The sequence below is a fragment of the Callorhinus ursinus genome, unplaced genomic scaffold (genome assembly GCF_003265705.2).
Source record: "Callorhinus ursinus isolate GAN/ISIS: 27379988/994484 unplaced genomic scaffold, GSC_fseal_2.0 scaffold51, whole genome shotgun sequence".
Lineage (NCBI taxonomy): Eukaryota > Metazoa > Chordata > Mammalia > Carnivora > Otariidae > Callorhinus > Callorhinus ursinus.
In genome coordinates this window covers 1,686,047-1,710,334 of record NW_027397113.1, presented here as the reverse complement: position 1 = coordinate 1,710,334, position 24,288 = coordinate 1,686,047, and the positions used below count along the sequence as shown (strand labels likewise).

Genomic DNA, 24,288 nt, shown 5'->3' with positions numbered 1-24,288 from the left:
CAGAGCCCGATGCGTGTGCAGGGCCTGCCGTGTGTGCAGAGCCCCTGCGTGTGCAGAGCCCCTGCGTGTGCAGAACCCCTGCGTGTGCAGGGCCCACTCTGTGTGCAGAGCCCCCTGTGTGTGCAGGGCCTGCTGCGTGTGCAGGGCCTGCCATGTGTGCAAAGCCCACCCCGACACAGAAGCAGAGACAAGGTGGACACTGAGAACGTCTCCATTTCATGGAGGCTCAAGCGAATGTTTGAGATGGAAGGGGCTCGGGGTCCGCCTTCCATCTGGACCAGCACCTGATCCTTCAGCAGCCAAGACACGTGTGAGGGCCTCACGACGTGGTCGGGACACAAAGTTCCCCCTCGCCGCCACCTGACGTTGGCCCCTGGTAGGGGCTGGACCAGGTCCCCCTGAAATTCATGTGTCGGAGCCCTAATCCTTGGTGCCTGAGACCATATCTGGAGCTGGGGCCTTTACACAGGTGATCAAGGCAACACGGGGTCACCGGGCTCTGATCTGGTGTGACTGGGGTCCTTACAGGAAGAGGGGATCGGGGCACAGACCTGCATGGAGGGACGACCCCGTGAGGACCCAGGGAGAGCAGGGTCGTCCACACACGAGGAGCGAGGCCTCAGGGGGACCCTGCCCTGCCCGCGCCTGCATCTCAGGTGTCGGCCTCCGGGGCCAGGGGACAGTGCGTCCCACTGTGTGAGCCACCCCATCTCTGGGGCTTTGTCACTGCTGCCCCAGGGCATGCACAAGGCCCTCCGAGTACCCTTCAGCGGTGGTCTGCCTCAGGACCAAGCATGCTGTTTTCCCCACCCATCAAACCGGGGCCCAACAGCACGCAACAGGAAGGCGTGAGCACGCCTCATCTGTCTTCTAAGTTCTAGACCACAGGCGAGGCCCTCACTCTGCCGAGTTCGCGAGCCCAGGGACTCAGAATGAGGACACTGCCCGTGGGGACCGTGAGGTATCCACACTGCATCCACTCCAGGCTGCTCCGAGGGCTGGAGCCAGAAATAGAAAGTGTCCTTTCTCAGAAGACGCATGTCAAGAACGGTAGCCCTCCAGGCTGCCGGAGAACGTGCCGATGCCCCTGGAAGTAAGGGACGTGGGCTTCCTTCAAGCGCCTGACCGCCAGGCAGCTTCCCGCTCACCATGGGATCTGCATGCTCCGGAATGAGGCTGAGCGAGCGAGCGAGCTCTCGAGTCCGTGCTGCCCGAGGCCAGACCAGCACTACAGGGCAGCAGAAAGCACGCACCCTCCTGGGTGAGCTGGGCTGGAGTGGGAGTCCTAGTGTCTCGGAGAAGAACATCACGGGTAGTCCACCATCCCCACTGCCCAAGGTCAAAGGCTGCAGTGAAGCACTTCATGAAAGCGAAGGACAGGTGCACCCTTCCCGGAGCCTGGGCCCCCCATCAACCCTTGGCACTGGCCCATGACCACGCTGGGAGCAGAGTGCATCAGGGACAGAGTAGTGCGGGCAGAGATCCCGGAGGCACAGGCGAGCCAACGGGGAGGCAGCGCTGGCAAAGAGAGTGCTGGGGGACAGAGGTCGCTGGCGGAGCTCCACTGAGGCAGCTGTGACCCAGCGCACCCCCTCACTGCCTTGCCAGGATCCAGGGAAGTCCTGGGAAGGCAGAGATGGAGCCAACCCAGAGAAGCCACGCAGAAACGGCACGGGGCTCAGGACGCGCGCTGGGAATCCACGTTCCGAGCAGTTGGTGAGATTCTGGAATGGACATGTCGGAGGTCCTATTTTTTACCCAAGGCAGCCTGTGCCCATCCTGACCTGCTCCCTCTGGGAAGCCTCCCTGGACACAGCCAGGGCTCTTCAGCAGCGGCTGGCATCCTGCTCTGAATTCCTCAAAGGACACGAACTCACCAGGGCCAGCCCGGCTGGGAGAGAGGCGGCGAAGGGAAAGGCCGGTGGTGTCCTCCGTGGAGCCCTGGCAAGAGGCTGCCCTCTCAAGGGGCTCAGCCCACTGGGGAATCAGCAAGGCCTGGCCGCACCTGCTAGAAAAACCCTACTTTGGGGAATATCCCTGAGTTTGCATGTTGCTGGTCGTGAGGGAGAACCCCATCAGTCACTCCCTCTGGGCAGATGGGAGGCCAGAATGACCCCTGCAAGGACTGAGCGCTAAATCCTTTGTGGTGTGAAAAATGCACCTGCGGGTGGGTGCTTTGGGGTGAGGTGACACCTGCCTGATGATGGGGGGGACTGAGAGACCTCACAGAGGGCAAATGGCTGCACAGCCCTACAGGGTGGAGACCTTCCATGCACACAGACAGTCGGCTGGAGAACCGAATCACAGCAGGAAAGCCAACCCCGCTAGCAGACACATTAAGCAGGAAGGCAGACGGGGCCCTGGGCCTCCTGGACCATCCTCCCCGCCCCCATCACCCGCATCTGAGGAGAGGCCAGGGCTCACGGTACCCGTGGGGAGGGGACACCCCAGCTCCACAGGGACGCTCCCAAATAAGGACACGCGTGCATTCAGTGACATGAACTCCTGCCGAGCCTCCCTGACGAGACAGCTGGGTCTCTTTTTCTGACCGATAGAGCTGTAAAGGACTAATGCCCTTAACAGAAATTGGGGGTGGGGAGTCCTGCCGATGCCTCAGACAGACTCAGGAGGGGAGAAAGGTCTATGAAAGAACAGAACGGACACCGAACGAACTAACATTTCCCTGCTGTGCACAGGTTCCCAAAACTGAAGTACCAGAAGATGAATCTGGGTTAATAACACAAGAAAATGAGTGTGGACAAAGGCTGTTCTTTATATAAATTCCCAAGACGCGGGCTGAAGCCGGCTTTCTGAGCGGGGGGGCCTGTGCAGTGGTGGGGATTCAGGACTACTGCCCTGGGAAGATCAAGGGATGGGGGAGCCCTGCCCCTGCTCTGAGGATCAGGTGGGGTACCGACCCGGGATCACAGAGGTAACGTTAGGGTGAGCATTCAAATGATAATTAGCTCGCTTAATTACCAGGACTCACGTTAAATTAATTCCCCATGTAAGGTAATTGGAAATTTCTTCCGTGTTTATTTTATGGCTTGGGCTGGCAAGCACCTTCCTAATTCCTCCAAAGTCACGTCTCCATAAACCCGATTTCATAAAGCAAGAGTTCTCTGACTGACAAAGTAACTGGAGCCATCCATGGAAATGTTGATTTTTTTTTTTTTTTTGGCGAAAAGGGTAAAAATAACTCTTTTCCTGTCTGAAAATGATTAATATTCCACCCAACTGTTTCCTTCTTTCAGGCAATCTGCAAACTCTAAGTGGGTGGATATTTTCTTAGCTGTCTTCCATGTATTTATTTATACATATATTATTTTTCCACAATAGAGATCACACAAGGTATGACAAAAACCCTATGCACTCTCAGAGTCTGCCACGCCGCATCTGCATCCACTCCAGGAAAATGCCACCAGGGGACGGCCAACGAGAGCCAAGGAGTGGCTCGGAGAGCGTCCGCCCTGAGCCGGCGCGGCCAGCAACGTGTCCTGACCTTCCTTGCTCCCGAGCAGGTGCTCCGCAGCCTCCGGGAAGCAGGCAGACCGAGGCAAAACTTCCTTTATTTTCCCTAGGACTTAGTTCCCAACGTGCCCTCCGGCACGGTCACCATGGAGGCACATTCCGGAATGCAATGTGCAAGGGGCTGGGGACTTGAGAGGACCGTGAAATAAAACCGCACCTTCGAGTGGGTTAGAATCCCAGACCAACTACAACAAAGCCCGAGGGCGCACCCGAAGTCATTATTCCCTTCCATGTGAGAAGGGACAACCAGCAATTTTGGGAGGGACCGGAGTCCCCCGCTCCCCCAGAGCATCAGTCAGAAATGGCCATTCCCATGCACCGTGCTCCCGACAGCTCTTCCTTACCTTCCTTCTTGGTGAAGGCATTTAACAAAGACTTCATTTTCCCTCCGACTTTGGCAGCAGTCCGCTCATTATATAACCTTCTCGGATGGGAGGAAGGAGAGGGGGGCTGCCCGGCTCCTCGGCGCTGGAGCGGCTCGGACCCGGGGAGCGGCGGCGGCGGCGGGCGTCTGGGCACTGCGTGCTTCCGAGCATAGCTGGGCATGCCAGACCCAGCGTGCTGGTGACAAAGCCCACCCCATATTCTGTCTGTCAGCTGGGAACCAACCGTGCGTAGACTGGGGCTGATCTCAAGCCCTGCTGCCTCTGCCGGCACCCGTCATGTGAGCAGTGCTACTCTGCTTTTGTGATCAGTGCATCCGGGAGGAGGGCGAGCACGAGTCAGGCGTCCTCGAGCCCGCGGCCGGGGAACCCCGGAGGCATCCGCGAACCGGAGCCCCAGCCGTCTGAGCCAACTCAGGCTCTGCTCTGGCTGCCTCTGCTCGGATGCGCCGGGCGCTAAATAGAACGCCCCGTGCTTTCCGAATGGTATTTTTAAAGAAAAAGCCAAGTTTTCTCTAACGCCGTTTGTTTGTCCGCTAGCAGATGCGGTGAGCGAGTCAAGACGAAACACCCAGTTCCAGATAAACCTCACCAAACCAGACCCACATGAACTGGGCAGCCCTCGCCGGCATTCTGGAATTGCTGAGCGTGACCCAGATTTCCGTTGCAAGGAATCAGACACAAGTACATATTCCTTCTCCGTCTCACCCCATCGTGGTAATTACCCTGGAGGAAACAGGATTTCCTACCCCCCCCTTCCCTTTCTTTTTTTAAAGAGAGAGAGCACAAACTGCCCCCGAGCCCTGGTTCGCCCTGATTCCAGGCGGCGGATCAGAACGAGTGTCTTCAGAGCCCCTTTGCACGCGTCCCGAGCATTTCCACCCCGAGAGAAGTCTGGGAGACTCCAGGAAAGTCCTATCTGAGGAGCGCCCAGAGAAGGGGCCGCAGGCTTGCGGGCTCTGCGGCGGGTACACGGGGCTGTTTCTAGACAAGGACAGAGGGCTTCCCGAAAATGAAATGGAGCATCCCAGGGAGCTGGTTCCATCGCCCGATGCACCTGCTGCTCGGCAGTAATTAAGTGTGCGTTTTCTCTGTTGCCAAGAGAACTGCTTCCGAAATTAAAAAGAGAGAGAGAGATGATGAGACAGGATGAGGAAAAAGCAACGGGAATGTGTCAGTGGAATTCCATGTGGTCGACATACTTCGGGTCGACAAAAATGGCAGCATTAGGGGTGGCAGGCATCTGCCTTGGAAGGACAGCCTAAGGGGCCAGATGCCTGGCCCAGCGGCCTGTCCATGCCTCGGGAAAGGACAACCAGGGCCCAGGTCCTAAAGCAGCTGCTCATTTAAGCATCGTCTCCCACTGAACACCCACAGCACACCAAATCACTCAGCTGCAACCAAACTCAGTCCTAGGTGACCCCCTTGCCCCACCACGCCGGGTGGTAACTCCACACGACAGAGCGCAAGCCGTTTCTGAGATGTGCCCTAAGAAACGCATCTGCTGCTGGCACATTTTATCACCAGAGACCCCACCGACTTGCTCTCACGATGCATGTCCTTGGGGGGCAGAAGGCTGAACAGTTTCTGGATGCATCTCCCTCAGGTGTAGGGTGTCACCAACAAGGACCCAGCAGCTTCCACTCGGGGAGACCAGTGCCGTGCCCGCGCCCCCGCCCAGGGCAGAGGTGCTGGGGTCTGCAAGGTGGCGGTGCCCTGATACATTGGAGCTGGGCTGGCCACAGGCCAGGTGCCCGCCCTGGCCGGGACGGGAGGCCACAGGGACGGCAGTGAGGGAGGCCCTCTGCAGAGGCTGGGCCCTGCCGCGTGAGCCCTGAGAGCTCGCCAAAGCGCAGGGAACCCTCTGGGAGAGTGGGAGGCTCGGCGCTGCTCAACCCTCCTCCATCTGTCTCTGGTCGATACCCTCCCAGAAGCACGGAGCCTCATCCTGAGCCAAGTTCCCTCACCAACCCTCAGTGCCAGCCACAGAGGGGAGGGGTGTGTGCCAGGTTTGGTGGGGGTGGCACCTCGCCAAAGGCCACTGCTGCCTCTGGAGACATCCTCTGTGCCCCTGCTGTTGACCTTGGACGAAGGGCGTGGGGAAGGAGTGGCTTCCTGGGGCACGCCTGTGAAGACCCCGCCTCTTTTCTCCCTCGAGAAGGCAGGGAACAAGACGGAGCCCTTTCCCTGTGCTGGGGAGCAGGAGATCCCCAGACAGCACTTACACGTGGCCCAGACGGGGAAGCCCCAGCAGAGCCTCCCCGTTGCTTGCATATGGTGCAACCGCTCCTCCCAGTGCACTTGCCCGCAAGCCGGAGCAGAGTCGGGGATCGGCGGGGCCCTGGGGCTGGTGCCGAGAAAGGAGCCTTGCCAAGACGAGGCCCAGAAGCCTATGACAAGGACACAGGCCGCCAGCTGGAGGCAGAGGGGCCGCCAGGCTCTCCACGCCATGTCCACCCCCCACCCCACCTGGACTGGTGAGCCGCAGGCTCTGTGCAAGCCACGGACGGATGCAGCAGCAAACAGGACAGAAAAGATCCCCAGACTCCCTCTCGGGCTGCACGGGGGGCCGGTTAGGGGAATAAGACCAGACTCTGCACATACTAGGATTTGAGGAACTGCAGGAAACACCCCTCAGCCACAGGATTCCTTTCTGCACACGTCCTTTAATGCGCTGCTGGGCATCTGAGTAAAACATTCACGGAAACTAGGAACGGTCACTCTGTTGGACTCATGTGCAGGCCTGCCGTGTACCCTGGGCTCTGCCCCACGGAAGTCCCGCCTCCTGACCCCACCCACCTGGCCCATCTGAGGCCTCCTCCCCACTGGCAGGCATGCTCTCCTTGAATACCTCCAGCGACAGGGAGCTCACTACCTGAGTACGGAGGTTCTCACTCTCAGACACAGGCTGCGGCCTCCCCACCACGGAGGTGAATGCCAGTGCTGGGCCCACATGTACGAGTCTCCTGTCCCTTCCCACAGTGACAGGCTTATGCCTGGCACATACCAGCTGGAAGGGAAAGGTGTGGCACTAAAAGCACAGATTTTACCCCGAAAGACACACAGCCAGGTGTCTCCTCGGGGGCATTTTCCACTCTGCGCTCTGGGCCGTGCTTTTCTGTGCAAACCGTTACTGGAGATCGATGCGCTGGGCCACCTGTGACACCAGCATCAATGTGCTGTCTTTTATGCACATGCGCAGCTGAAGCCCGCCTGCCTGCGAGGCTGGGAGAGGAGGTGTCCTGCAGGAATCCCATCAGGTGGTTGTGCTTTGGGTCTGGACCCTCCCACCGTGACCCAGGGCTGCAGGGCCCGCACATCACGAGCACAGAGCATTCCTGCTGCCAGACACATGCTTGTCCACGTCAGCCTGCCCTCAGAAGACAGACAGACAGACATCCCGCCCTTCACGCTCAAACCACAAGGCCACGGCACCCAGCGCTGACACCGGCCTCTCTGGAAAGCTGGGGCAGCTGGGGAGGAGGGAGGTCTGCTGCAGAGTGCCCAGGAATCCGCTCACACTGTCTCCATGTCCCGGACAAGCCACTGGAGGACACCTGAGTGGCTGGACCAAGATAAACATGGAGACAAAGGTGGAGGACGAAATTTGAACACCCATTTCTCCCCGAGGCTTCCAGAGATCCCAGGATGGGTCTCAGAGAGCTGGAACCTTCTTGCGGAGGCCCCATCAGGCTCCCCGACTCCAGCCGGGCTCCCTGGATGAGCTGAGCGATGTCCACGGACGGGGGTCAGACTCCCCTGCCCCAAGGCCGTAGGCTTGCAGATGTCACAGCCCAGACTCCCCAAGATGGCTGGGGTGAGGCCGGTGGCAGGCAGAGGAAGTCCGGATGCTATGTGGTGACTCCATCCACCTGCTCGCCCACCCACCCCAGATGGCAAGTGAGTCTTTTGAGTAGGGCACGTTTGATGTCCATGGATGGATGAAAAAGCATGGGAAAATCAGATGGAGGCCCTTCCATACCCCTTCCAGGTGGAAGAGAATCACCCCAAAATGAACCCCGGCTGTCAGCCTCCTAGCCTGGCACTTCAGCCACCAGCGTGTCCCACCCAGCCCTATTCCGGTGCTAGCCCCTTGGTAAGAAAAACAAAATAATAAATACGTAAATAAACAATAAATAACCCCCCAAAGCCAGCCCTGTGCAGCCCCCAGCCCTCCCTCCGCATGGGCCCTGCCCGGCTTCAGCCTCGGCGCCCCACAAACCTGCCTCGAGCTCTGATCCACCCTCCCAAACACTCCCGCTTGCACCCTTTATTTGCTGTGTCTTTTGACAACTGCCTGACAACAGGCTGAAAATAATTCCATTTCTCATATAAAAAAAAGGCTCTTCATACATCAGAACATCTCAAGGCGCTCTGAAGCCCTGGCAGGGAGGACATGCCTCATGAAGAGTCTGTGCACCGGTGGGTTTTGGCAAAGGTGCCCGTCTGGTGCCCACGATCAGCCCGCGCCGCCCCGCCCCCCGGCCGTGGTCTGACGCCAGACGTGGAACCCCAGCCGTCTGACGTAGGGGCTAGCTCTGCATCTTACTTCCTCAGTGGCCATGGGCTGGCTAGGCGCTCCTGGCCTCAGTTTCCCCATCTGTAGGTGGGAATAACCCTTCTCGTTCCCTGCACTGGCTGTGATCAGCTGAGCTCACATTTGAAGTGCAAGGGCTGGGCGGGGGGAATGGTGCTGACCTTCCGGGGACAAGGCCCAGCCCAACCACTTCCCAGCTCTGCGGCCCCGGAAAAGTCACCTCTTACCTGTCAAATGGGGTGTGAATGGTGCCCCCTCCCAGGACGGTCGTGAGGATAAAGCCACGCAATATTTGTGACAGTGCCTGGACTTCATGATTGTCGGCGGTCACTAAATGAATGCATTTAACTTCAAAAATCTGCCAGCGGAGAGCAAGGCCTTCTCTCCACCCCAGCCCTGCCACGTGTCTGTAAGGAGCCCTGATCCAGCCACGGAGAGACCCCTCCTCAGGGTCTTCAAGCTCCCCGAATGCAGGTTCGATGCCCAGCTCCCTCGTCACCCTGCAAACCGGAGGAGCTCCCTACAGCTCCGGATGTGAATGAACAGATGCATGAATGAACCAACAGAGAGAGAGGTGGTGACTCCCGGCTCCTATTTTGTTCTGAGCATCCCGAGGCACTTTTCCAGGTTCACCAGGCTGGCCTCTTCAGTTGTGCTGAAGCGCCCTGGGCCTGAAGCCATCTCACTTCTCTGTCCCGTCCTGGCCCCCGCCGCCCCCACCCCTCGGAGGCCCCTGGGCCCTGGAGGAGGCCTGCCCCGCAGAGCTCCAGGACCACATTCACCTGCCCCCGCAGGACAGGTGCACCGGACTTCGGTCAAGCTGGTGTCCTCAACGTCCTTGGCGTGTCTGCCCATCCCCACCTGGAGTCCTGCCTGCCTGGTGGGCTGTGGGGAGCCTTGGCTCATTCCGTCAGCCTTCCCTGCTGCTGGGGCTGGAGGCAACCACATGCACGGCACAGAGCTCTGATTCAGGAGGATGGAGCTGGCGGGTGTGGACGAGCATCCTGTCGGGGAGGTGACAGCTCCCCAGAGCAGCCAGGGGCAGCCGGACACCGGGCCGGCCTCCTTGGTGTGCTGGGACCTTCCTTTCGTGCGTCAACAAGTCGGATGGGTCCCTTGCTTGCTGCCGAGACCCCGGCTGATAAGAGCTGACGAGGCTGGGGCTCAGGCGCGAATTCTCCAAGACCCTGAAATTCCAGATGGTGCCTGTTTCCCTTCTCTTTTCAAGTGGCCTGTCCTCACCTCCTATTTGTGAGGGTGGGGAGAAGGGAGAGCAGGCTGGCATGGACACGGCGCTGGGTAAACAGAGGGAGGAACTGAGTCTATTTCTCCTTAATACAAACTCACGGAGGTGACTCTAACCTCTCCTCAGAGAGGGGGCCCATGGGGCACTGAGAGGAAGAAAACAAAACTCCAGAGGGTCTCAGTGGCCCACCAGCCACACCCAGCATTTTATCTTACAGAAGCTAAAACTGAATGCTGAAAGCAAGAGTGTGCGGCCAAGCCCGGAGCAGGGAGGCAGCAGGTCTGGAAGGTTGTGGGCTGCACCCGGATCTTCCTGCCCACCACCACCTCACCCCAAACAGCAGACCCTGCTTCCTTCCCGCGTAGCTTTAGATAACTGCAACCTTTCTCCATCTCACAATAATGGTTAAATGAATCATACTTTTATAAATAACGCAAGATATAAAAAGGCATCTCGGCAATAATGCGGGGTTATCTTTGAACAAAGATGTAGGTGTCTGCAGCATTTGCAACATTCCTGGCAGCCAGGGCCATTGAGGGAAGCTGAGCTCCTGGAGGATCCATTGAGCCCCGTGGATAATCTGGGTGAAGGGCACCCGACGCAGGGTTCTCCGAAGCCCCACAGGGTCCGGGTCTCTTCCCGAGGATGGGTCAAGCTCTGCGCCCGCGGTGTCTGGAATCAGGCACCCAGCAGGTGCTACTCACCATTTTCCTGACACAGTGACTCGGGCTAAGGTCACAGGGGGCAGGGAGAAGGGCTTGGGGGTGTTGAACTGGGGGCTGACCACAGAGGGAGGGGTCCCCAAGGAGCACGGTGGAAGGACCACCCTCCCTCTATGCAGCTCGGCCTTCACCACCGAGCCCTACAATCAGGTGCCCAGCAAACTGCTCTGATCAGGAAGCGTGGGGGCAAGGGCAGCATAAGTCTCCTAGGTGGCCCTTCTGAGCCTCTTTCAGGGGAAACTGAGGCTCAGAGTCCTGAGGCAAGCCACCTGCGTCCACTCAGCCCTGTCTGTTCAACAGACTCACCCTCAGTCCCCACCTGTTCCCAGATGCAGCGCAGCGTCCCCTGCGCCCCTGCACCCATCCACTGTGCCCATGCTCACCAGGCGAGCTCTTGGGACTGAGCCAGCACCTGCTACACTGTGGGACCACCTTCCTCCTCTGCAGGGCTCCCTGGGAGAGGCCCGGGCACATCTCTGAGTCCCTGGGGCAGCTCGGGGAGGCTGCTGGCTGACCAGATGGATGGGTGTGCGAGCACAGTGCAGGAACCTGGTATCCGCACCTCCACCTCTGAAGACCCTGGCACAGCTGCTGCCCTGCCCCCGTCACTCAGACCCAGCCCTGATCCCCAAGAATGACTCTAGAATGCCCCCCGCCCCCGGAAGGGCAGGACGTCCGGAGGCTCTGGTGCAAATCTCAAAGTCTTCAGGGAATATGCCACTCCCCATCAGCACCAATCAGAAACGCCACTGTCACCCGTGTCACTGGGCTGGGCCACCCCCTTTCTGCAGGAACTGACTGACTGGCTCCTTCTTCCTGACGTGTTACCAAATGACGGAGTCTGAGCTGAGTCCTGGGTCAGCCTCTGACTCAAGGTGAGACTCAGTTTCCCCATCTGTAATGTGGGGAGGCTAAGCCCCGCCACGCTGGGCTCACGAGGTGTCTGAGAGGGCCCCACAGATGTGGGCTGCCTGCCAACTTCCCTCCCCTACAGGCGGGCCCAGTAGGGTGAAGGAGGGACTCCCCAGGACTCAGGTAGGAGCTCTGCTCGGTGTCCCACTGTGGAGTAAGGTGCCCCAAGTTCCGGAGGCTAGAGGCAAGCCCTCGGGGGCAGCAGGCTGGCACATTCACAGAGGGCCGGCTCACCCACATGGGGCCCACGGGAAGTCTGGCTCTTAGTTCTTAAGGGGGAGAGGTGCGGACCACACCTGCCTCCTGGAGCACCACCAGGTGCAGCAAAGCATGGGTTTGGGGAGTCAGGACTGTGTCCTGTGTCTGCCCCCTACTGCCTGTGACCTCTGGCACATCACCTCGCCTCTCCGGGTCTGAGCACCCACCCTGAAGGGAGTTAGAGCCGACAGAGCCCAGTGTCCACAGACGTGAACATCTGCGGAGTCCCAGGTGCAAAGGAAAGTACTTTCCACGGAGGACCCAGTGGGTTTGAGCCGCGGGGGAGCCCAGGGACCGATGCGTCCACTGCGCTTGCTGGCTTCCCCATGAGCCACTGAGGCAGGTGCTGTCTGCAGGGCCCCTGTGTCCGTCACAACCGACTGCTCTGGACACGAGGGACTGGACTGCAGAGGCAAGGCTCAACTTAACACTTGTCTCTCTCATGGGGGAACGACGGAAGTCTCCCCTCAGCTGTCTGAGATTTAAGCTGCTGTGTTCCACCAGGACCCCTGGACTCTCATCCTGCACATGCTAGTTCAGAAATCAGTCCAGGATTTGAGGGGGAGTTTATATGCAGACCTTGGGCTTTTCCCTTTCTAGGATTTCTACCCTCTATTTCCAGCCATTCAGGCAGCCCTGACCCTGACCATAACCACTGAACTCTCAACTCAACTCACTTTCTGTCAGGGGGATCCCTCATCAATACGTATTTCATCCGGCAACTCTTTCGTCGAGGGTCCCAAATTCTGTCTGCCTTTGGTTTCCCGCCAAAGCCTACAAACCGTAGTTGCTATGTTGTCCAGAGTTTGCCCCTGTTATCAGCAGGACGGTACGTGTGACATGAGCCACCCTGCCGTTATTGGAAGACAGAAGTCATGGGCTCGTAAACATGTATTAAGCAAAGAAGTGCTCCCCTCAATCGCACACCTGCACACACACACAGTATCTAGTAGTGAGTGCCTGATCTCCACGTCTGCAGGTAGAAGCCGTGCTCAGCGGGGAGACAGGGCGTGTGTCAAAGCAGAGAGAGGCCCAGGGTGAGGAGGCTTGGGGGTCTTGGCCACCGACCATGTCCGCAGAGAGGCCTGGGGCAAACAACAGTTTCTGACACCACGGTGTCCTTATAGCTCGCCTGGGAGGCCTCGCAGACCCTGAGACAGTTTACTTCAACACCCCAGAACCTGCCTTTTGTGAATTTTGAGTACCTCCAGCAGGCATGGCAGGTGCAAAGGCAGGTTCCCACCTTTTAGATCAAGATGCTACCTGGTGGGCACTTGCAAAGGTGCCAGGATGCCCTGGAAAGGGAAGCGCCGGTAACAGTGCTGAGCGGCAGGTCAGTCCCCACCTGGTTCATTGCCTCGTGAGCAGATCCTGCTGCAGGTTTGTATTTTAGGAACTAATTAAGCCTTGGTGACTGATTTAACCTTCAGATGAATTCCTTCCAGGGCTGAGCTGGCAGCATAGTTCCTATTAGGCACCATCATCAGGAAAACCCCAAATCCAGGAAGAACCCAACCCCAAAGGGCAGGGGAGCCGGGAGGAGGGGACGGCAGACCCTGCGTGGGCTGGCCAGCAGGTGAGTAGCCAGGGACACAGGGCGGAGAGGGCACAGACCCCTGGCGGCTTCCCGACATGGGTGAGGGCACGAGCAATCCGAGATGAACAGAGCGAGGGGCTCTGAGGACAGAGGCAGCGTGGTCGTTCCTTGGACGTGAACCCCAGCGCCATCACCGTGGCTTCCCGTGGCTGAGCGCCCAGCCACCGCCCGGCCCGTTCCACGTGTCCTTCTCTCTACGGCCCAGTGAGGTGGTGGCATTCACGCCCGTCTTACAGACATGGAGGCTGAGACTCTGAGAGGTCCTGGAGCTTGCTCCCCCAGGCCTGCCACTCCAGGGCACTGCTGGCCTCGCTGTCGTATCACCTCAGGATCCCAGCCAGCCAGAGGTGCCCCGACCCGTGGGTGGAGGGTGGATACTCACCTGGGAGCCCAGCACAAGGCATGGCTGAGGGTAGGGGATGCTGAGTGAACAGGCTGACTCGGGTGTCTGTGGGTCCCCATCCTACCTCTGCTCGGCTGTGAGTCCCTGCCTCCCTGGGCCTCAGTTTCCCCATATGTCAAGTAGGGAGCCAAGTGGAAAGCCCGCTAATATTTCCCCTGGTGAAAAATCCAAGGACCTTGTCTGCAATGAGGAATACCCTTGTCTGAGAGGAGCAGAGGGCCCCCAGGGCTGACCAGCAGGACTTCAGGGGCATTAACATCACTGGTACAAGAAGTGGAGAGTGAGGAGGTCCGTCTCTCCCTCTATGGTTCCTCCAGATGGGAGAGCACAGGAGGGCAGCCCACCAGGGCTCCTGGAACCTCAGCCATGAGGGTGGGGTTGGTCCAGGCAGAGGGGACAGAGCTAAGGCTGGGGGGCCACACGGGGAGGCTGGTGCCTACAGATGCAGGGCCTCCTGGACAGGCTCCTGAGGAGAGGGCCACGGGCTCTCACCAGGGTCGCACTCGACCCCCGGGAACTGGGGCACTTTTGAGACGCAGGTCAGCCCACCGCAGGCCAAGGGATTTGAGCAAGCTTCCCTGGGACCTCGCAAACACCCTGGCTCACTCTGCTCTTGCTCGGAGATGCAGAAAAGCCATGGAGTCTAGGAATAAACGTGGAATGACCACAGCAGCACGTGATGTAGGAGGTAATGTCCGTCTGTCTCGTGTGCACAGCACAGCAGGCGCCAACTCCCGCCCTCGCTAGGCACTGGAGCACCCTGGGGCCCAAAGCGGATCAGGACCTTGCCTGAGGTCATGCACCAGCCAGAGGTGGGCCGGCCCGGAAACCGCGGCGTCTGCCCTTGTGCCGTCACTGACCCGGCAGCTGACCCCACACCCCGAGCCCTGCAGAAGGACCTGGAATTCCAGCCCTGCCCTGGGTGTCTGCACCAGCCCCCACAGAGTCGGGGTCTGCGTGGCCCGGGAGGGTCTGTGCCGTTGCGCTCCTCCTCCGTGGTGTCCAGCCCACGCATGGGGCAGCTTCTTACACGCCTTTCCACGCTTCAGCCCGACCCAGCCAAGTCGGGTCAGATCTCTGCTGCTGTCACAGCCCAGACAGCCATCCCTGAGCCTGCACCGGCCCAAACTATGCTTCAGCCCCAGAGGTGATGGCCGTCTGCCCTCAGGAGTGGCCCTCATGTGTCCCCTGTGCTCCTCCTGGCCCGGCACCGTCCCTGCGGCATGTAAGCACGATCTGCCTGTCTCCCCCATGACGCTGGGGCCCCTGCAGGCCGGGCTGGGACCCCGCCTGCCTCTCTGCGCTCTGCTCTGCAGCCCGCCCGCACAGAGGCCACGGATGGACAAGCGTGGCGGCAGGAATGTGCAGGTCACCCTGGATGGCTTGCGTGGCGCTGGCCCATCTCCGGCAGCAGCTTCTGTCCGGAAGACCTGAAACTCTCTCTCATCCCTTCCTGCCTTCACTTGACTTGGGACTAAACACAAGCTGGGAAGACAAAGCCACTGTGGGGGGAAGCGCTGTCCTGCATGGGGGGCAGCCGGGGCCACCCACGAGACCTTCCAGACACACTGTGGGGGAGCCCGAGGTGGCCAAAATGCGAGCCATGGAGCCCCGAGGCCACATGGTTACCACAAGGGCCCTGCAACCCGCCAGTCCTGGTTTAGTCTGCGTCGAGGTCTGGCTGTGCAACCCTGAACAGGTGCATGACCTCTCTGAGCCTGTAAGCGAGGCTCTGGTGGCGCCCTCTGCACTTGGCCCTTTCAGGGGCCCCTTCAGCTCGAGAGAGGCAGGCAGGAGGGGAGGGACTGCAGCCCCGGCGCCAGCGAGCGCGAGCCCTTGGGCACTTCTGCACACCTTGCTGAGCAGAGTCCAAAATTCCGAGGCACACGGGCCTCTGCTTTACAGAAGCTGGCTCCTCTGGGCAGCTAAGGGCTCATTTCATTCTCAGGGAAGCAGTCCTGTCTGAAAATTGCAGGAGGGCCATCTTGAGACTCACGGGGACAGCAAGCAGGGCTCCCGCTGCCCAGAGGTGCACCAGATGGCCCAGGTTCCTCCCTGCAACCCTCGCCCGAGCCTCAGACCCTGGCCTGGGATCCAGCCCCCAGCCAGGACCGGGGCACTGGACAAGAAGACAGGACGAAGTCCCCTGGCTAATCAGCAACCAGCCCAGGAGCTCACGTTTGAGAGAAAGGTGCCACAAGGGGATGCTCTCCGAATGCACAGCAGGAGGGCACTTCTCTCCCCCCAGGGAACATCTTTAGAGGAGTCCTTGGCCTGGGCGTGCAGGCACAAGAGAGGCCCCCAGGGGGAGGGTCAGTGACTCACACCTGAAACCCCAGGACCAGATCTGGGTGTGGAGCCTTGTTTACCTGTGTCTGGGATGGTGAGACATGGGGAGAGCCCCAGTGTCGAAGGGGGACAGTCACCACGCACTGAGTCACACGGTCACTTTGTCTGCCTCTGACCGAGCAATTATGCAAAAGGCCCAGGGGTGGGTGGAGAGGGGCAGCCACGGTTCTGGAAGCTTCCCGCCAGCTAGCATGACCCCCTCTACTGTGCAGGCTCTGAGGGGCTGGCCAGGCTGGTGATCTTCCCCTGATGTCCTAGTATGACTCAGAGGGTCGGCATCGCATCCGCACGGGCGGCTGCATGCGGCACAGGCGCCCTGGGCCTACACCCCTGTGTGCTTCCAGCCTCCAGGACCGGGAGACGGTGAGTGTCGGCTGCGTGAGCCCTGTCTGTGGGGTTTGTTCCAGAAGCCCGGGCAGAAAACAGCCTCCACAAATCCTCACAGGGGCCCATGAGTCCAGGCTTCTCAGCAGAACCTCTCCGGCTGCCCCGGCGTGCGCCTGTGGAGTTCAGATTTCCCTGGCACTGCACCCGGGCCTACAAACTCCACCATCTTGGATGAATGGCTGGTCCACCTTCATCCTCCCCGCGGCTTCCCTAAGGACCCCTGAGCTCTCCCAGGAAGGCACCGCAGCCCCAAGCCAGCAGCGCCCACTGCCGGCCCTCGCTCGTGTCTCTGCACAGACAGAATCTTCTACCACCATCGTCCCGATCATTGGAGGTGCCTCCACAGCACTGGCTGGACTCATGAATGCTCGGTTTAAAAAAACCCAGCCACGTCCTATTTCCTAACTGGGTCGGCAGAGCACTCCCTTGAATAAAACTCGAGCTGTTCGGAGTTACCGCCATGCCATTCATACCAGAAGCCGTCATGTAGTTTTCCATCTGGGGGACGAAAGTGCCTCTCCCCAAACACTCGGCCTAGCCCCCGCGGCCAACCTTCCCAACGAGGAGACCGTTTCAGGTGTCACGCACACTTCCCAACCTGGCCGGCCACCCCCTGTGTCACGGGATTCGGGACACCCTCGGGAATCGGCGACAGGACATGTGGTCTTGCTCTTGACGGGGACGCGTTCCTTAGAGCGGCGGAGGCGGGGTCCGGTTCTGACTTTCCTAAGTAACGCCGCCGCAAACATCTCCGCACACGTGCTACCTTCCTTCTCCCGGATCATTCCTCGGTTTCTATTCCCGGCAGTGGACCTGCCGGGTCACAAGTTCTGGACGTGTCTAGGGCTCTTAACACATATTTCGCAAATTGCTTTTCCCCCTTAGAGGAATACCTGTTTATACAACCAGGCAATTGCAACCAGGTTTTTTTTTTTTTTCCTTAAAAGAAAAAAATTCTTTTCTGGAGTGAGAAAGAAGGAAAATGTGTTTCAACCAGGGAACAATACGTTTAGAAAAGCGAGAATATCAGCATGCTCGTAAGAGTGCTTATGCAGCGAGTGGATTATCCGAGGGGATACAATTCCACTCAAGACCCATCAAAGCCAGAACGGCTCCTCCTCGTGGGGGCGGAGAGCTCGCCTCCGCTACGGCAGCCCCCTCCAGACCTCCGAGCCAGTGCGGGGACGCTCTCCCGCCCCGCGGCAGGAGCCTCCAACGAGGACAGAGGCGGGGTGCCGGGAGGGGTGGGTATCGCGCCCTCCACCACCAACAAGGACAGAGGCGGGACGGAGGGGGGACCCATGAAACACGTCCCGTGACAAACAGGAGGTATGTGACAGAAGACAGAGAAGCCCCATGAAATGAGGACTTGGACGAGGGCCTCAGCGAATGAACAGGCACCTGCCGTAATGAGAGAGGAAACACACAACCCACTGGTTTGCAGCTGAAGATGGACACCGTGCGAGGTGACGCTGGACACAACCCGCCAGCGTTTGTCCCTGGCTCCCCGAAGTCAGACAACATGTGGCACACAGTGAGGCAGGAAAGGGAGGTGCTGTGACTGGTCCCCGTCTCCCTGGGAAAATGTGTGGCCAAGGGCAGCCCCAGGGCCTCAGGATGCTCATCTGTGAACAGTGACAACAGCAAGAGGACGCTGGCCAACACCGACCGGCTGGGCGGGAGGCCCTCCTTCAGCAAGCCCGCACGCGGGGCAGCGTGTCTGACTGCCGCACCGGCCCCACAAGGAGTCGTACTCCCATCCCACGAGACCACGGAGGCGACTTCAGCTCAGAGAGGTTCAGTAACCCACCCAAGGCCACAGATGCAGGCCGAGGCTCTGGAGTCTGCATTCTAATTTAAACCAGCACTCTCTGGCCCCTGGAGGGCCCGCCCCCCGGCCAGTGCCGTGAGCACTGAACAGGGTAATCAGACGTGGAGGCTCTAGGGCAGGCCTTGGCTCAGAGGACGCGCTCAGGGCACATGATATTCCTTGGGGATTTATCTGTATTCACATAAGAACACTCTGCCATCCGGCCAGGTCTCACTTCTCTGCAATGAGGGGGAGAACAAGACGGTGGGACCCTTCGTTTTATGGATAAGGGGGGTGCAGGAGGCACTCATGCGGGAGGAAGGGTCCCCACCAGCGCAGGGTCCTGGAAGGGTCTTGGGGAGACCACAGCACAGGCCTTTGCTCTAGGCCTCAGCTGTGTGGTCCTGCCGAGTCAGGGCGCCCTACGGGAGGCCGTCCCTCCTGCTGACTTGGCATGGTGATGGCCACATCTGTCAGCACCATTATGACAATGGGGTCCCCCAAATGTGGCCTTGTCACACGGGGCAAGAAAGCAACGCCATGAATCCCAGCGTCCATCCCAGGAGCTGCTGTGTTAAAAATGCGGGGGGGGAGGGGGCATGCCTGGCTTCTAGATCATCCACCAAGGAGGGAGGGGACGGCCCCCCGCCCCACCAAAGGGCCCTGGTAAGGGGACGGACTGGCCCTAAAGCCTGCCCGGGCATCTTGGAGCATATAGCAGTAGCCGCCCCGGGTCCACTCCTAAGCCCCAAATCCCAGTTCATCCACTCACAGCCCTGGGTTCAAGGCTGGAGCCTTGATGCCACACAGACATACCTGTAGCCTTCAGAGGGATGGACTGACTTGGCTCTGCCTGGGCGGGGAGCCTCCAAACCCCGAGAGCCAGCCCAGAGCCCACAGGAAGGCACGGACCAAAGCTGGGTAAGGGTAGAGCAGGATTTAGGGACTGGGAGGCAGGGCGGGCTAGGGGACCCGGCCAGCAGGGGGTCTGGGCTCCTCATGGCGCTGGGGTAGGGGTGGCTACTCGTCCACTTTCAGCGGCTGTAAAGTGTGTGAGGCCCCCTGCTCTTCACTTATAGCCCACGAACCAGAAAGAGGGCGACTCTCCCAGGACGGCCGTTTCTCCCCGAGGCCCTTAGCTACCGCGGTATTATTACTACTTCCTAAAAAAGAAGCCAGAACCCTGGATTTCTACATGAAATCTCCTGACTTGAAATGCCGACTCGTTGCTATTTTATCAAAATGTGTGTTACAGGATGGGTAAGAGCATCTGCCTGGGAGCCGCCGGGAATTTGGGGGCTGGGGGTGTGAAAGTGGCCCCCTCTCCGAGCACCCCTGCAGGAGAAAGTGGCCCCTGCCTGGCAAGCTGTCCTCTAGCGGCCCCGGGGTTGATTCGGTGTCGCTTTCCCAAAGTGCGTCCCACCGGGCTCTGGAGGCAGATTGTACAGTCGAGCTTGAGAAATGCTAGATCATGCAAACTTAGGGGGCTCCTTTATTGCAGGACTTACCAGGACCTTCAACATTCTAAAATGCATCCCGAGGGTCCAAAAAGAAACTAAAGCAGGCAGCGTTTCCAATGGGATTTGCCCCCCACAGCTGTGTTTTACAGGGCAGCCATAGAATGCACTAGAACCCAGCACGTGTGTGTGTTCACAGTGCCGAAAGGCTGAGGAAGTGATGTGCACGTGCAGGCCATCGTGCACAGGCCACCCGCGGTAACACCTGGGGTCAGACCTCATGTTCAGAATCACAGCCCCAGTCTCATCCCCCGGTGGAAGCCCGACCCAGCCACCTCGAGACCACCAGGAGCGCAAACCCTGACTCTGGGACAGCGGCTGGGCACAGGGGCCTGGGGCCACACAGACACTCAGGCCTTCCGACTTGCAGATCCCGCTCGGGGGGTTGATGGCAAGTCCCCGGAGGCCTGAGCTGTGTGCACGGGGTGGCTGTGGGGCGGCCGGGGATGGTCCGTGCCGCAAACAGCCTGGGCCCGGCGCTCCTGCGTGGTGAGCAGACCCACGGTCACCCCACTCGAGCCATCTGCACAGGACAGCGAGGTCGCTCTCCCCGAGGGGGCCAGAGGCGGAGGCAGGCCCGCCAGGGAGTGAGGGGCCTGGGCTCGGGCGGACCACGGGGTCCACGGCAGCATAACCTGGGTAAGCAACCACACCTCTGTGCTCGGGGTCGTCCTCCATCAAACGGGAACCACAAGCACCCACCGTGTGAGGATGAGGTGCTAAGACACACATCAGCTATTCCGGGCTGTTCCCTGGTGCTGGATATTCCTACTAGGCTTCCCTGCCATGAGAAGGAGCCCCAGCGAACAATACAACGGAAACGGCATGCCAAACTCAGAGACAGCTGCCATTTATTGAGTCTTCAGTGATGTTCCCCCACGTCATCTTCTTTTTTAAAGAAATTATTTTTAATTGTGGTAAATGCACATAACATAAAATTTGCTGTTTTAGCTCAATGCACAGCTCAGGGGTACTAGGCACATTCACACTGCTGTGCAGCCATCCCACCATCCGTCTCTAGAACTGTCCACAGTCACAAATGGAAACTGTCCCCCTGAGACACTGACCCTCATCCTTCCCCCAGCCCCGGAGCCCACCGTCCACTCTCTGTCCCCGAGTCACCGACCCCCATCCCTCCCCCGGCCCCGGTGCCCAGTGTCCACTCTCTGTCCCCCTGAGTCACCGACCCCCATCCCTCCCCCGGCGCCCATCACCCTACTCTCTCGTCTCAACGCGACTCCAGGGGCCTCGTGAGTAGAATCATACAGTATCTGTCATTTAGTGTCTGCTTATTTCACTCAGCATTATGTCCCTAAACTCCGTGCATGTTACATCAGGTGTCAGAATGGCCTCCCTGTCTCCTGGAATCCTCACGACGGCGTCAGGAGACTGATACTCATGTGGCCAGGCGGGCTCAGAGAAGTCAAGCAACACACCCAAGGTCACACAGCTCCACCTGGGACTTGACTCTGGAGATGTCTGCCTCCAGAGCCCCCACCCCAGGCACACTGCAGCCCCAGTGACCACGGAGCAGAAGGCAGGAGCATGTCCTCTCTGGATTAGTGACCCCTGAATTAGTCTCAGGGGTGGCCACGACAAATCACCACACCCTGGGCCTCCCTGATCAGCAGAAATGGAGGAAGCCAGAGGAGCAAACTGGCATCCCAGGGCCCTGCTCCCTCCAGGGCCTCTGGGGGACCGTCCTTCCTGCCTTTACCAGCTGCCGGGGCCTCAGTGTCCCTGGGCTGTGGCCTGTCCCTCCAGCCTCCGTCCTGTCTTCCTTCTGCGTATCTGTGGGTCTCTGTGCCTGCAAGCTGCCCCGCCTTTTCTATAAAGACGCCGGCCATCGGATTTAGGGCCCGTCCTAATCCAGTCTGACCTAATTGCAACAGAACTAATTAAATTGCAAAGTCCCTATTTCCAAATAAGGTCACGTTCAGAGGTTCTGGGTGGACGTGAATTTGGGGGTGGGGGTGGGGGGCACGATTCAACCCAGAGAAATATCCCGGGAAGGACACATCTCAAGGGTTCACACTGCTTGGTTGCCTCGGAGGGATGGGGGTTTGGGCAATTTTCCTATGTGTGCACATTGTCAACTGCTTTGGTGTAATTTCTGTGAAGATCAAACATTACCTCTCTGTTAGGAAACATGAAATAAATAATAAATGAATGATCTATTTTTTGATAAAAAGCGAAATGATATAAAGGCCCAAAAGCACTTTTTACCATTCCCAAGAATGTTGACAAAAATCCCGGTGAGTCCACCCAAGAGAAGGTGGTGACCAGTTCGTGGTTCTAGAAAGCTTGGTGGCTTTTTACTGTGGCCACCACAGCTACCCAGACGAGCCCCCCAGCAAGCGTCAAGCGAGCTCAGACAGAGGACTGAGCTGGCTCTCAGGGGCCCAGATCCAGCCTTGCACCCCGGGTGGGCACACTCCTGGCGGGCTGAAGGGAGGCAGGGCACAGACCAAGGTCATGGCTCAGGCACAGGTGAGGCAAGGCCCCTTCCGGGAAGGGAGCTGAGGAAGTGTGCTGAACGGATCCACTCACACCCCAGAGGGGTCAACCACAGGCCCATAACCACAGAACGGTCAAGCTGGGAAAGCCTCGGCGCTCCCGCATAGAGAGCCCAGAGGAACGCCCTTGGCTGGGAGCAGGTGCGCAGACAGCAAAGCTGCGGGACCCCAAGAGCCCCACCCCTGGCCCATCGGCCCTGCCTCCTGCATGGGGTGTCCCACCTCACGGGGGGCCCGAGCGTAGGCCACTCAGTTTTGGTTTGGCAGAACCCAGCCCTATATGTCTTGCTGTCCCAGAAGTCTGGATGCTCCCGGTGACCCGTCGCAGAGAAAGAATGGCCATCAGGCCGGAAGCCAACAGGTGCTCCTGTGGCCCCAGCTGTCTGCACCGTGGGCTCGACCGCTCACCACCAGCTGCATCATGAGGGATTAGCAAAAGCGGCTTGCCCTGCTCAGTCCTCCTCCCTGATCCAAACTGCGGGCACACGGGCAGCTCGGGGGAAGCAGGCAGGTACTGGAAGCCCACAGGACCGTGTCTCAGTGACTAGGTGGGGCGGTGGTTCTGCATGCTACCAGGTGTGGGAGCTGGGACAACTGAGGAGTCCCGAGCCGCAGCCCACCCCGATCACGGAGGATTGCAGGGCGCTCCCCTCTGGCCCCTGTGCCCCTCGCTCAGCTCCTGTCCGCTCAACCATGCAAACAACCTCTGCACACCTCTTCCTTCAGTCAGCTTCTCCTCCCCTCATCCAACCGAGGTCAGAGTCCCTGCAAATGAAGGCTCCCAAGAGGGCATCTGTTGGAAATCTTCCATGACTCCCTCTGCCTGGAGGGACCCCAAGGCCGTTCAGGCCTGGCCCTGCCCATCTGCCTATTGTGCCACCCCCAACCTCATGCTCAACAGTCCTACCTGATCCCCAGACCAGCCAGGGCCAAAGGACACCACCACCTAGGGCCTGTCCCCAACTCCTCCAGCTGCGGACAATCCCAGACCCCCGTGAGTGATGATGGCAAGAGCACAGTAATGTGTGCTGAGCACTGTGGTGGGTCAGGCGCATTTCTAACAACTGGGCTTGTACTGACCCTCGTGAGGACCCGTGATATTGGAGGTGTACCTTACCGCCCCGCAAGGCAGTCCCAAGTACACAGTACCTACCAGGGCAGAATTCCTCCACCACCTGTGTCTCCACAGCCCCTCCTTCTATGGACACAGGCTCAGTGGGCCTTTTGCTGGGCACCCCTGAGAGGCCCAGGACGGGACTGCATCGGGTGCATCCTTGTGGCCCTGGCAGCAAGCACAGTGCCTGGCCGGCCCTCAGAACACGCAGCCTGTGGGACTGGCCAACAAAACCCTGAGTGCCCTCATCCTGCAGGCTCCTCTTTCCGTCTCCCTGTAAGCCCCACACATGTGCCACACTGATTTACTGGCAGGATGAGCAGAACATTCTGATTACCAGGAATATTTCAGTAGTTAAAAAGGTCTGGGAAATCATCTATTTGACATCTCATTTGTGGATCAAATTAAGCCTGGCCAGAAGAGGCAAGTGAGCTCAGCGGATGCAGAAAACAGCCACTCTGGGTAGAGAGCACTGGTCCCTGAACAGCCAGAGAACCCAGGGCTTATCATGTTGCTCCCCTGGGTGTGGGCACAGTGGTAACAAAAGCAAGAGTGAAGGAACTCCCTGGTTCAAATCTCAGCCCTCAACCTCATAGGAGACAGAAGGGGAAGAATAACTAGCAGGAAGTCTGCCTTCTGTGTACATGGCACATCCTCAGTATCGAGCACAGGATCTGGCATGTGGTAAGCTTGCAGCAAGTATGGAATGAATGCACAGATGGATGGGTGGATGAGAGGAAGAAGGAAGGGAGGGAGGGAGGGAGGGAGGGAGGGAGGGAGGGAATGAAAAATGAAGAATTGGGGGATGAGTGGATGGAAGAATGGATAGGCAGATAATGGCTGGATGATGGATGGATGGATGGATGGGTGGATAGACGGATGGATGATGGGTGGATGGATGGATGGATGATGGGTGGATGGATGGATGGATGATGGGTGGATGGATGGATGGACGGACAGATGGATGATGGGTGGATGGATGGATGGATGGATGGATGATGGACAG

The 24,288-nt window shown here is 59.0% G+C and overlaps 1 protein-coding gene across 2 annotated transcripts in view; it reads right to left on the bottom strand.

Annotated features, from left to right (window-relative positions):
* Nucleotides 1–24,288, bottom strand: part of SHANK2 (SH3 and multiple ankyrin repeat domains 2) — a 509,587-nt gene that overhangs the window by 272,007 nt on the left and 213,292 nt on the right. The gene's annotated exons all lie outside the window — the stretch shown is intronic.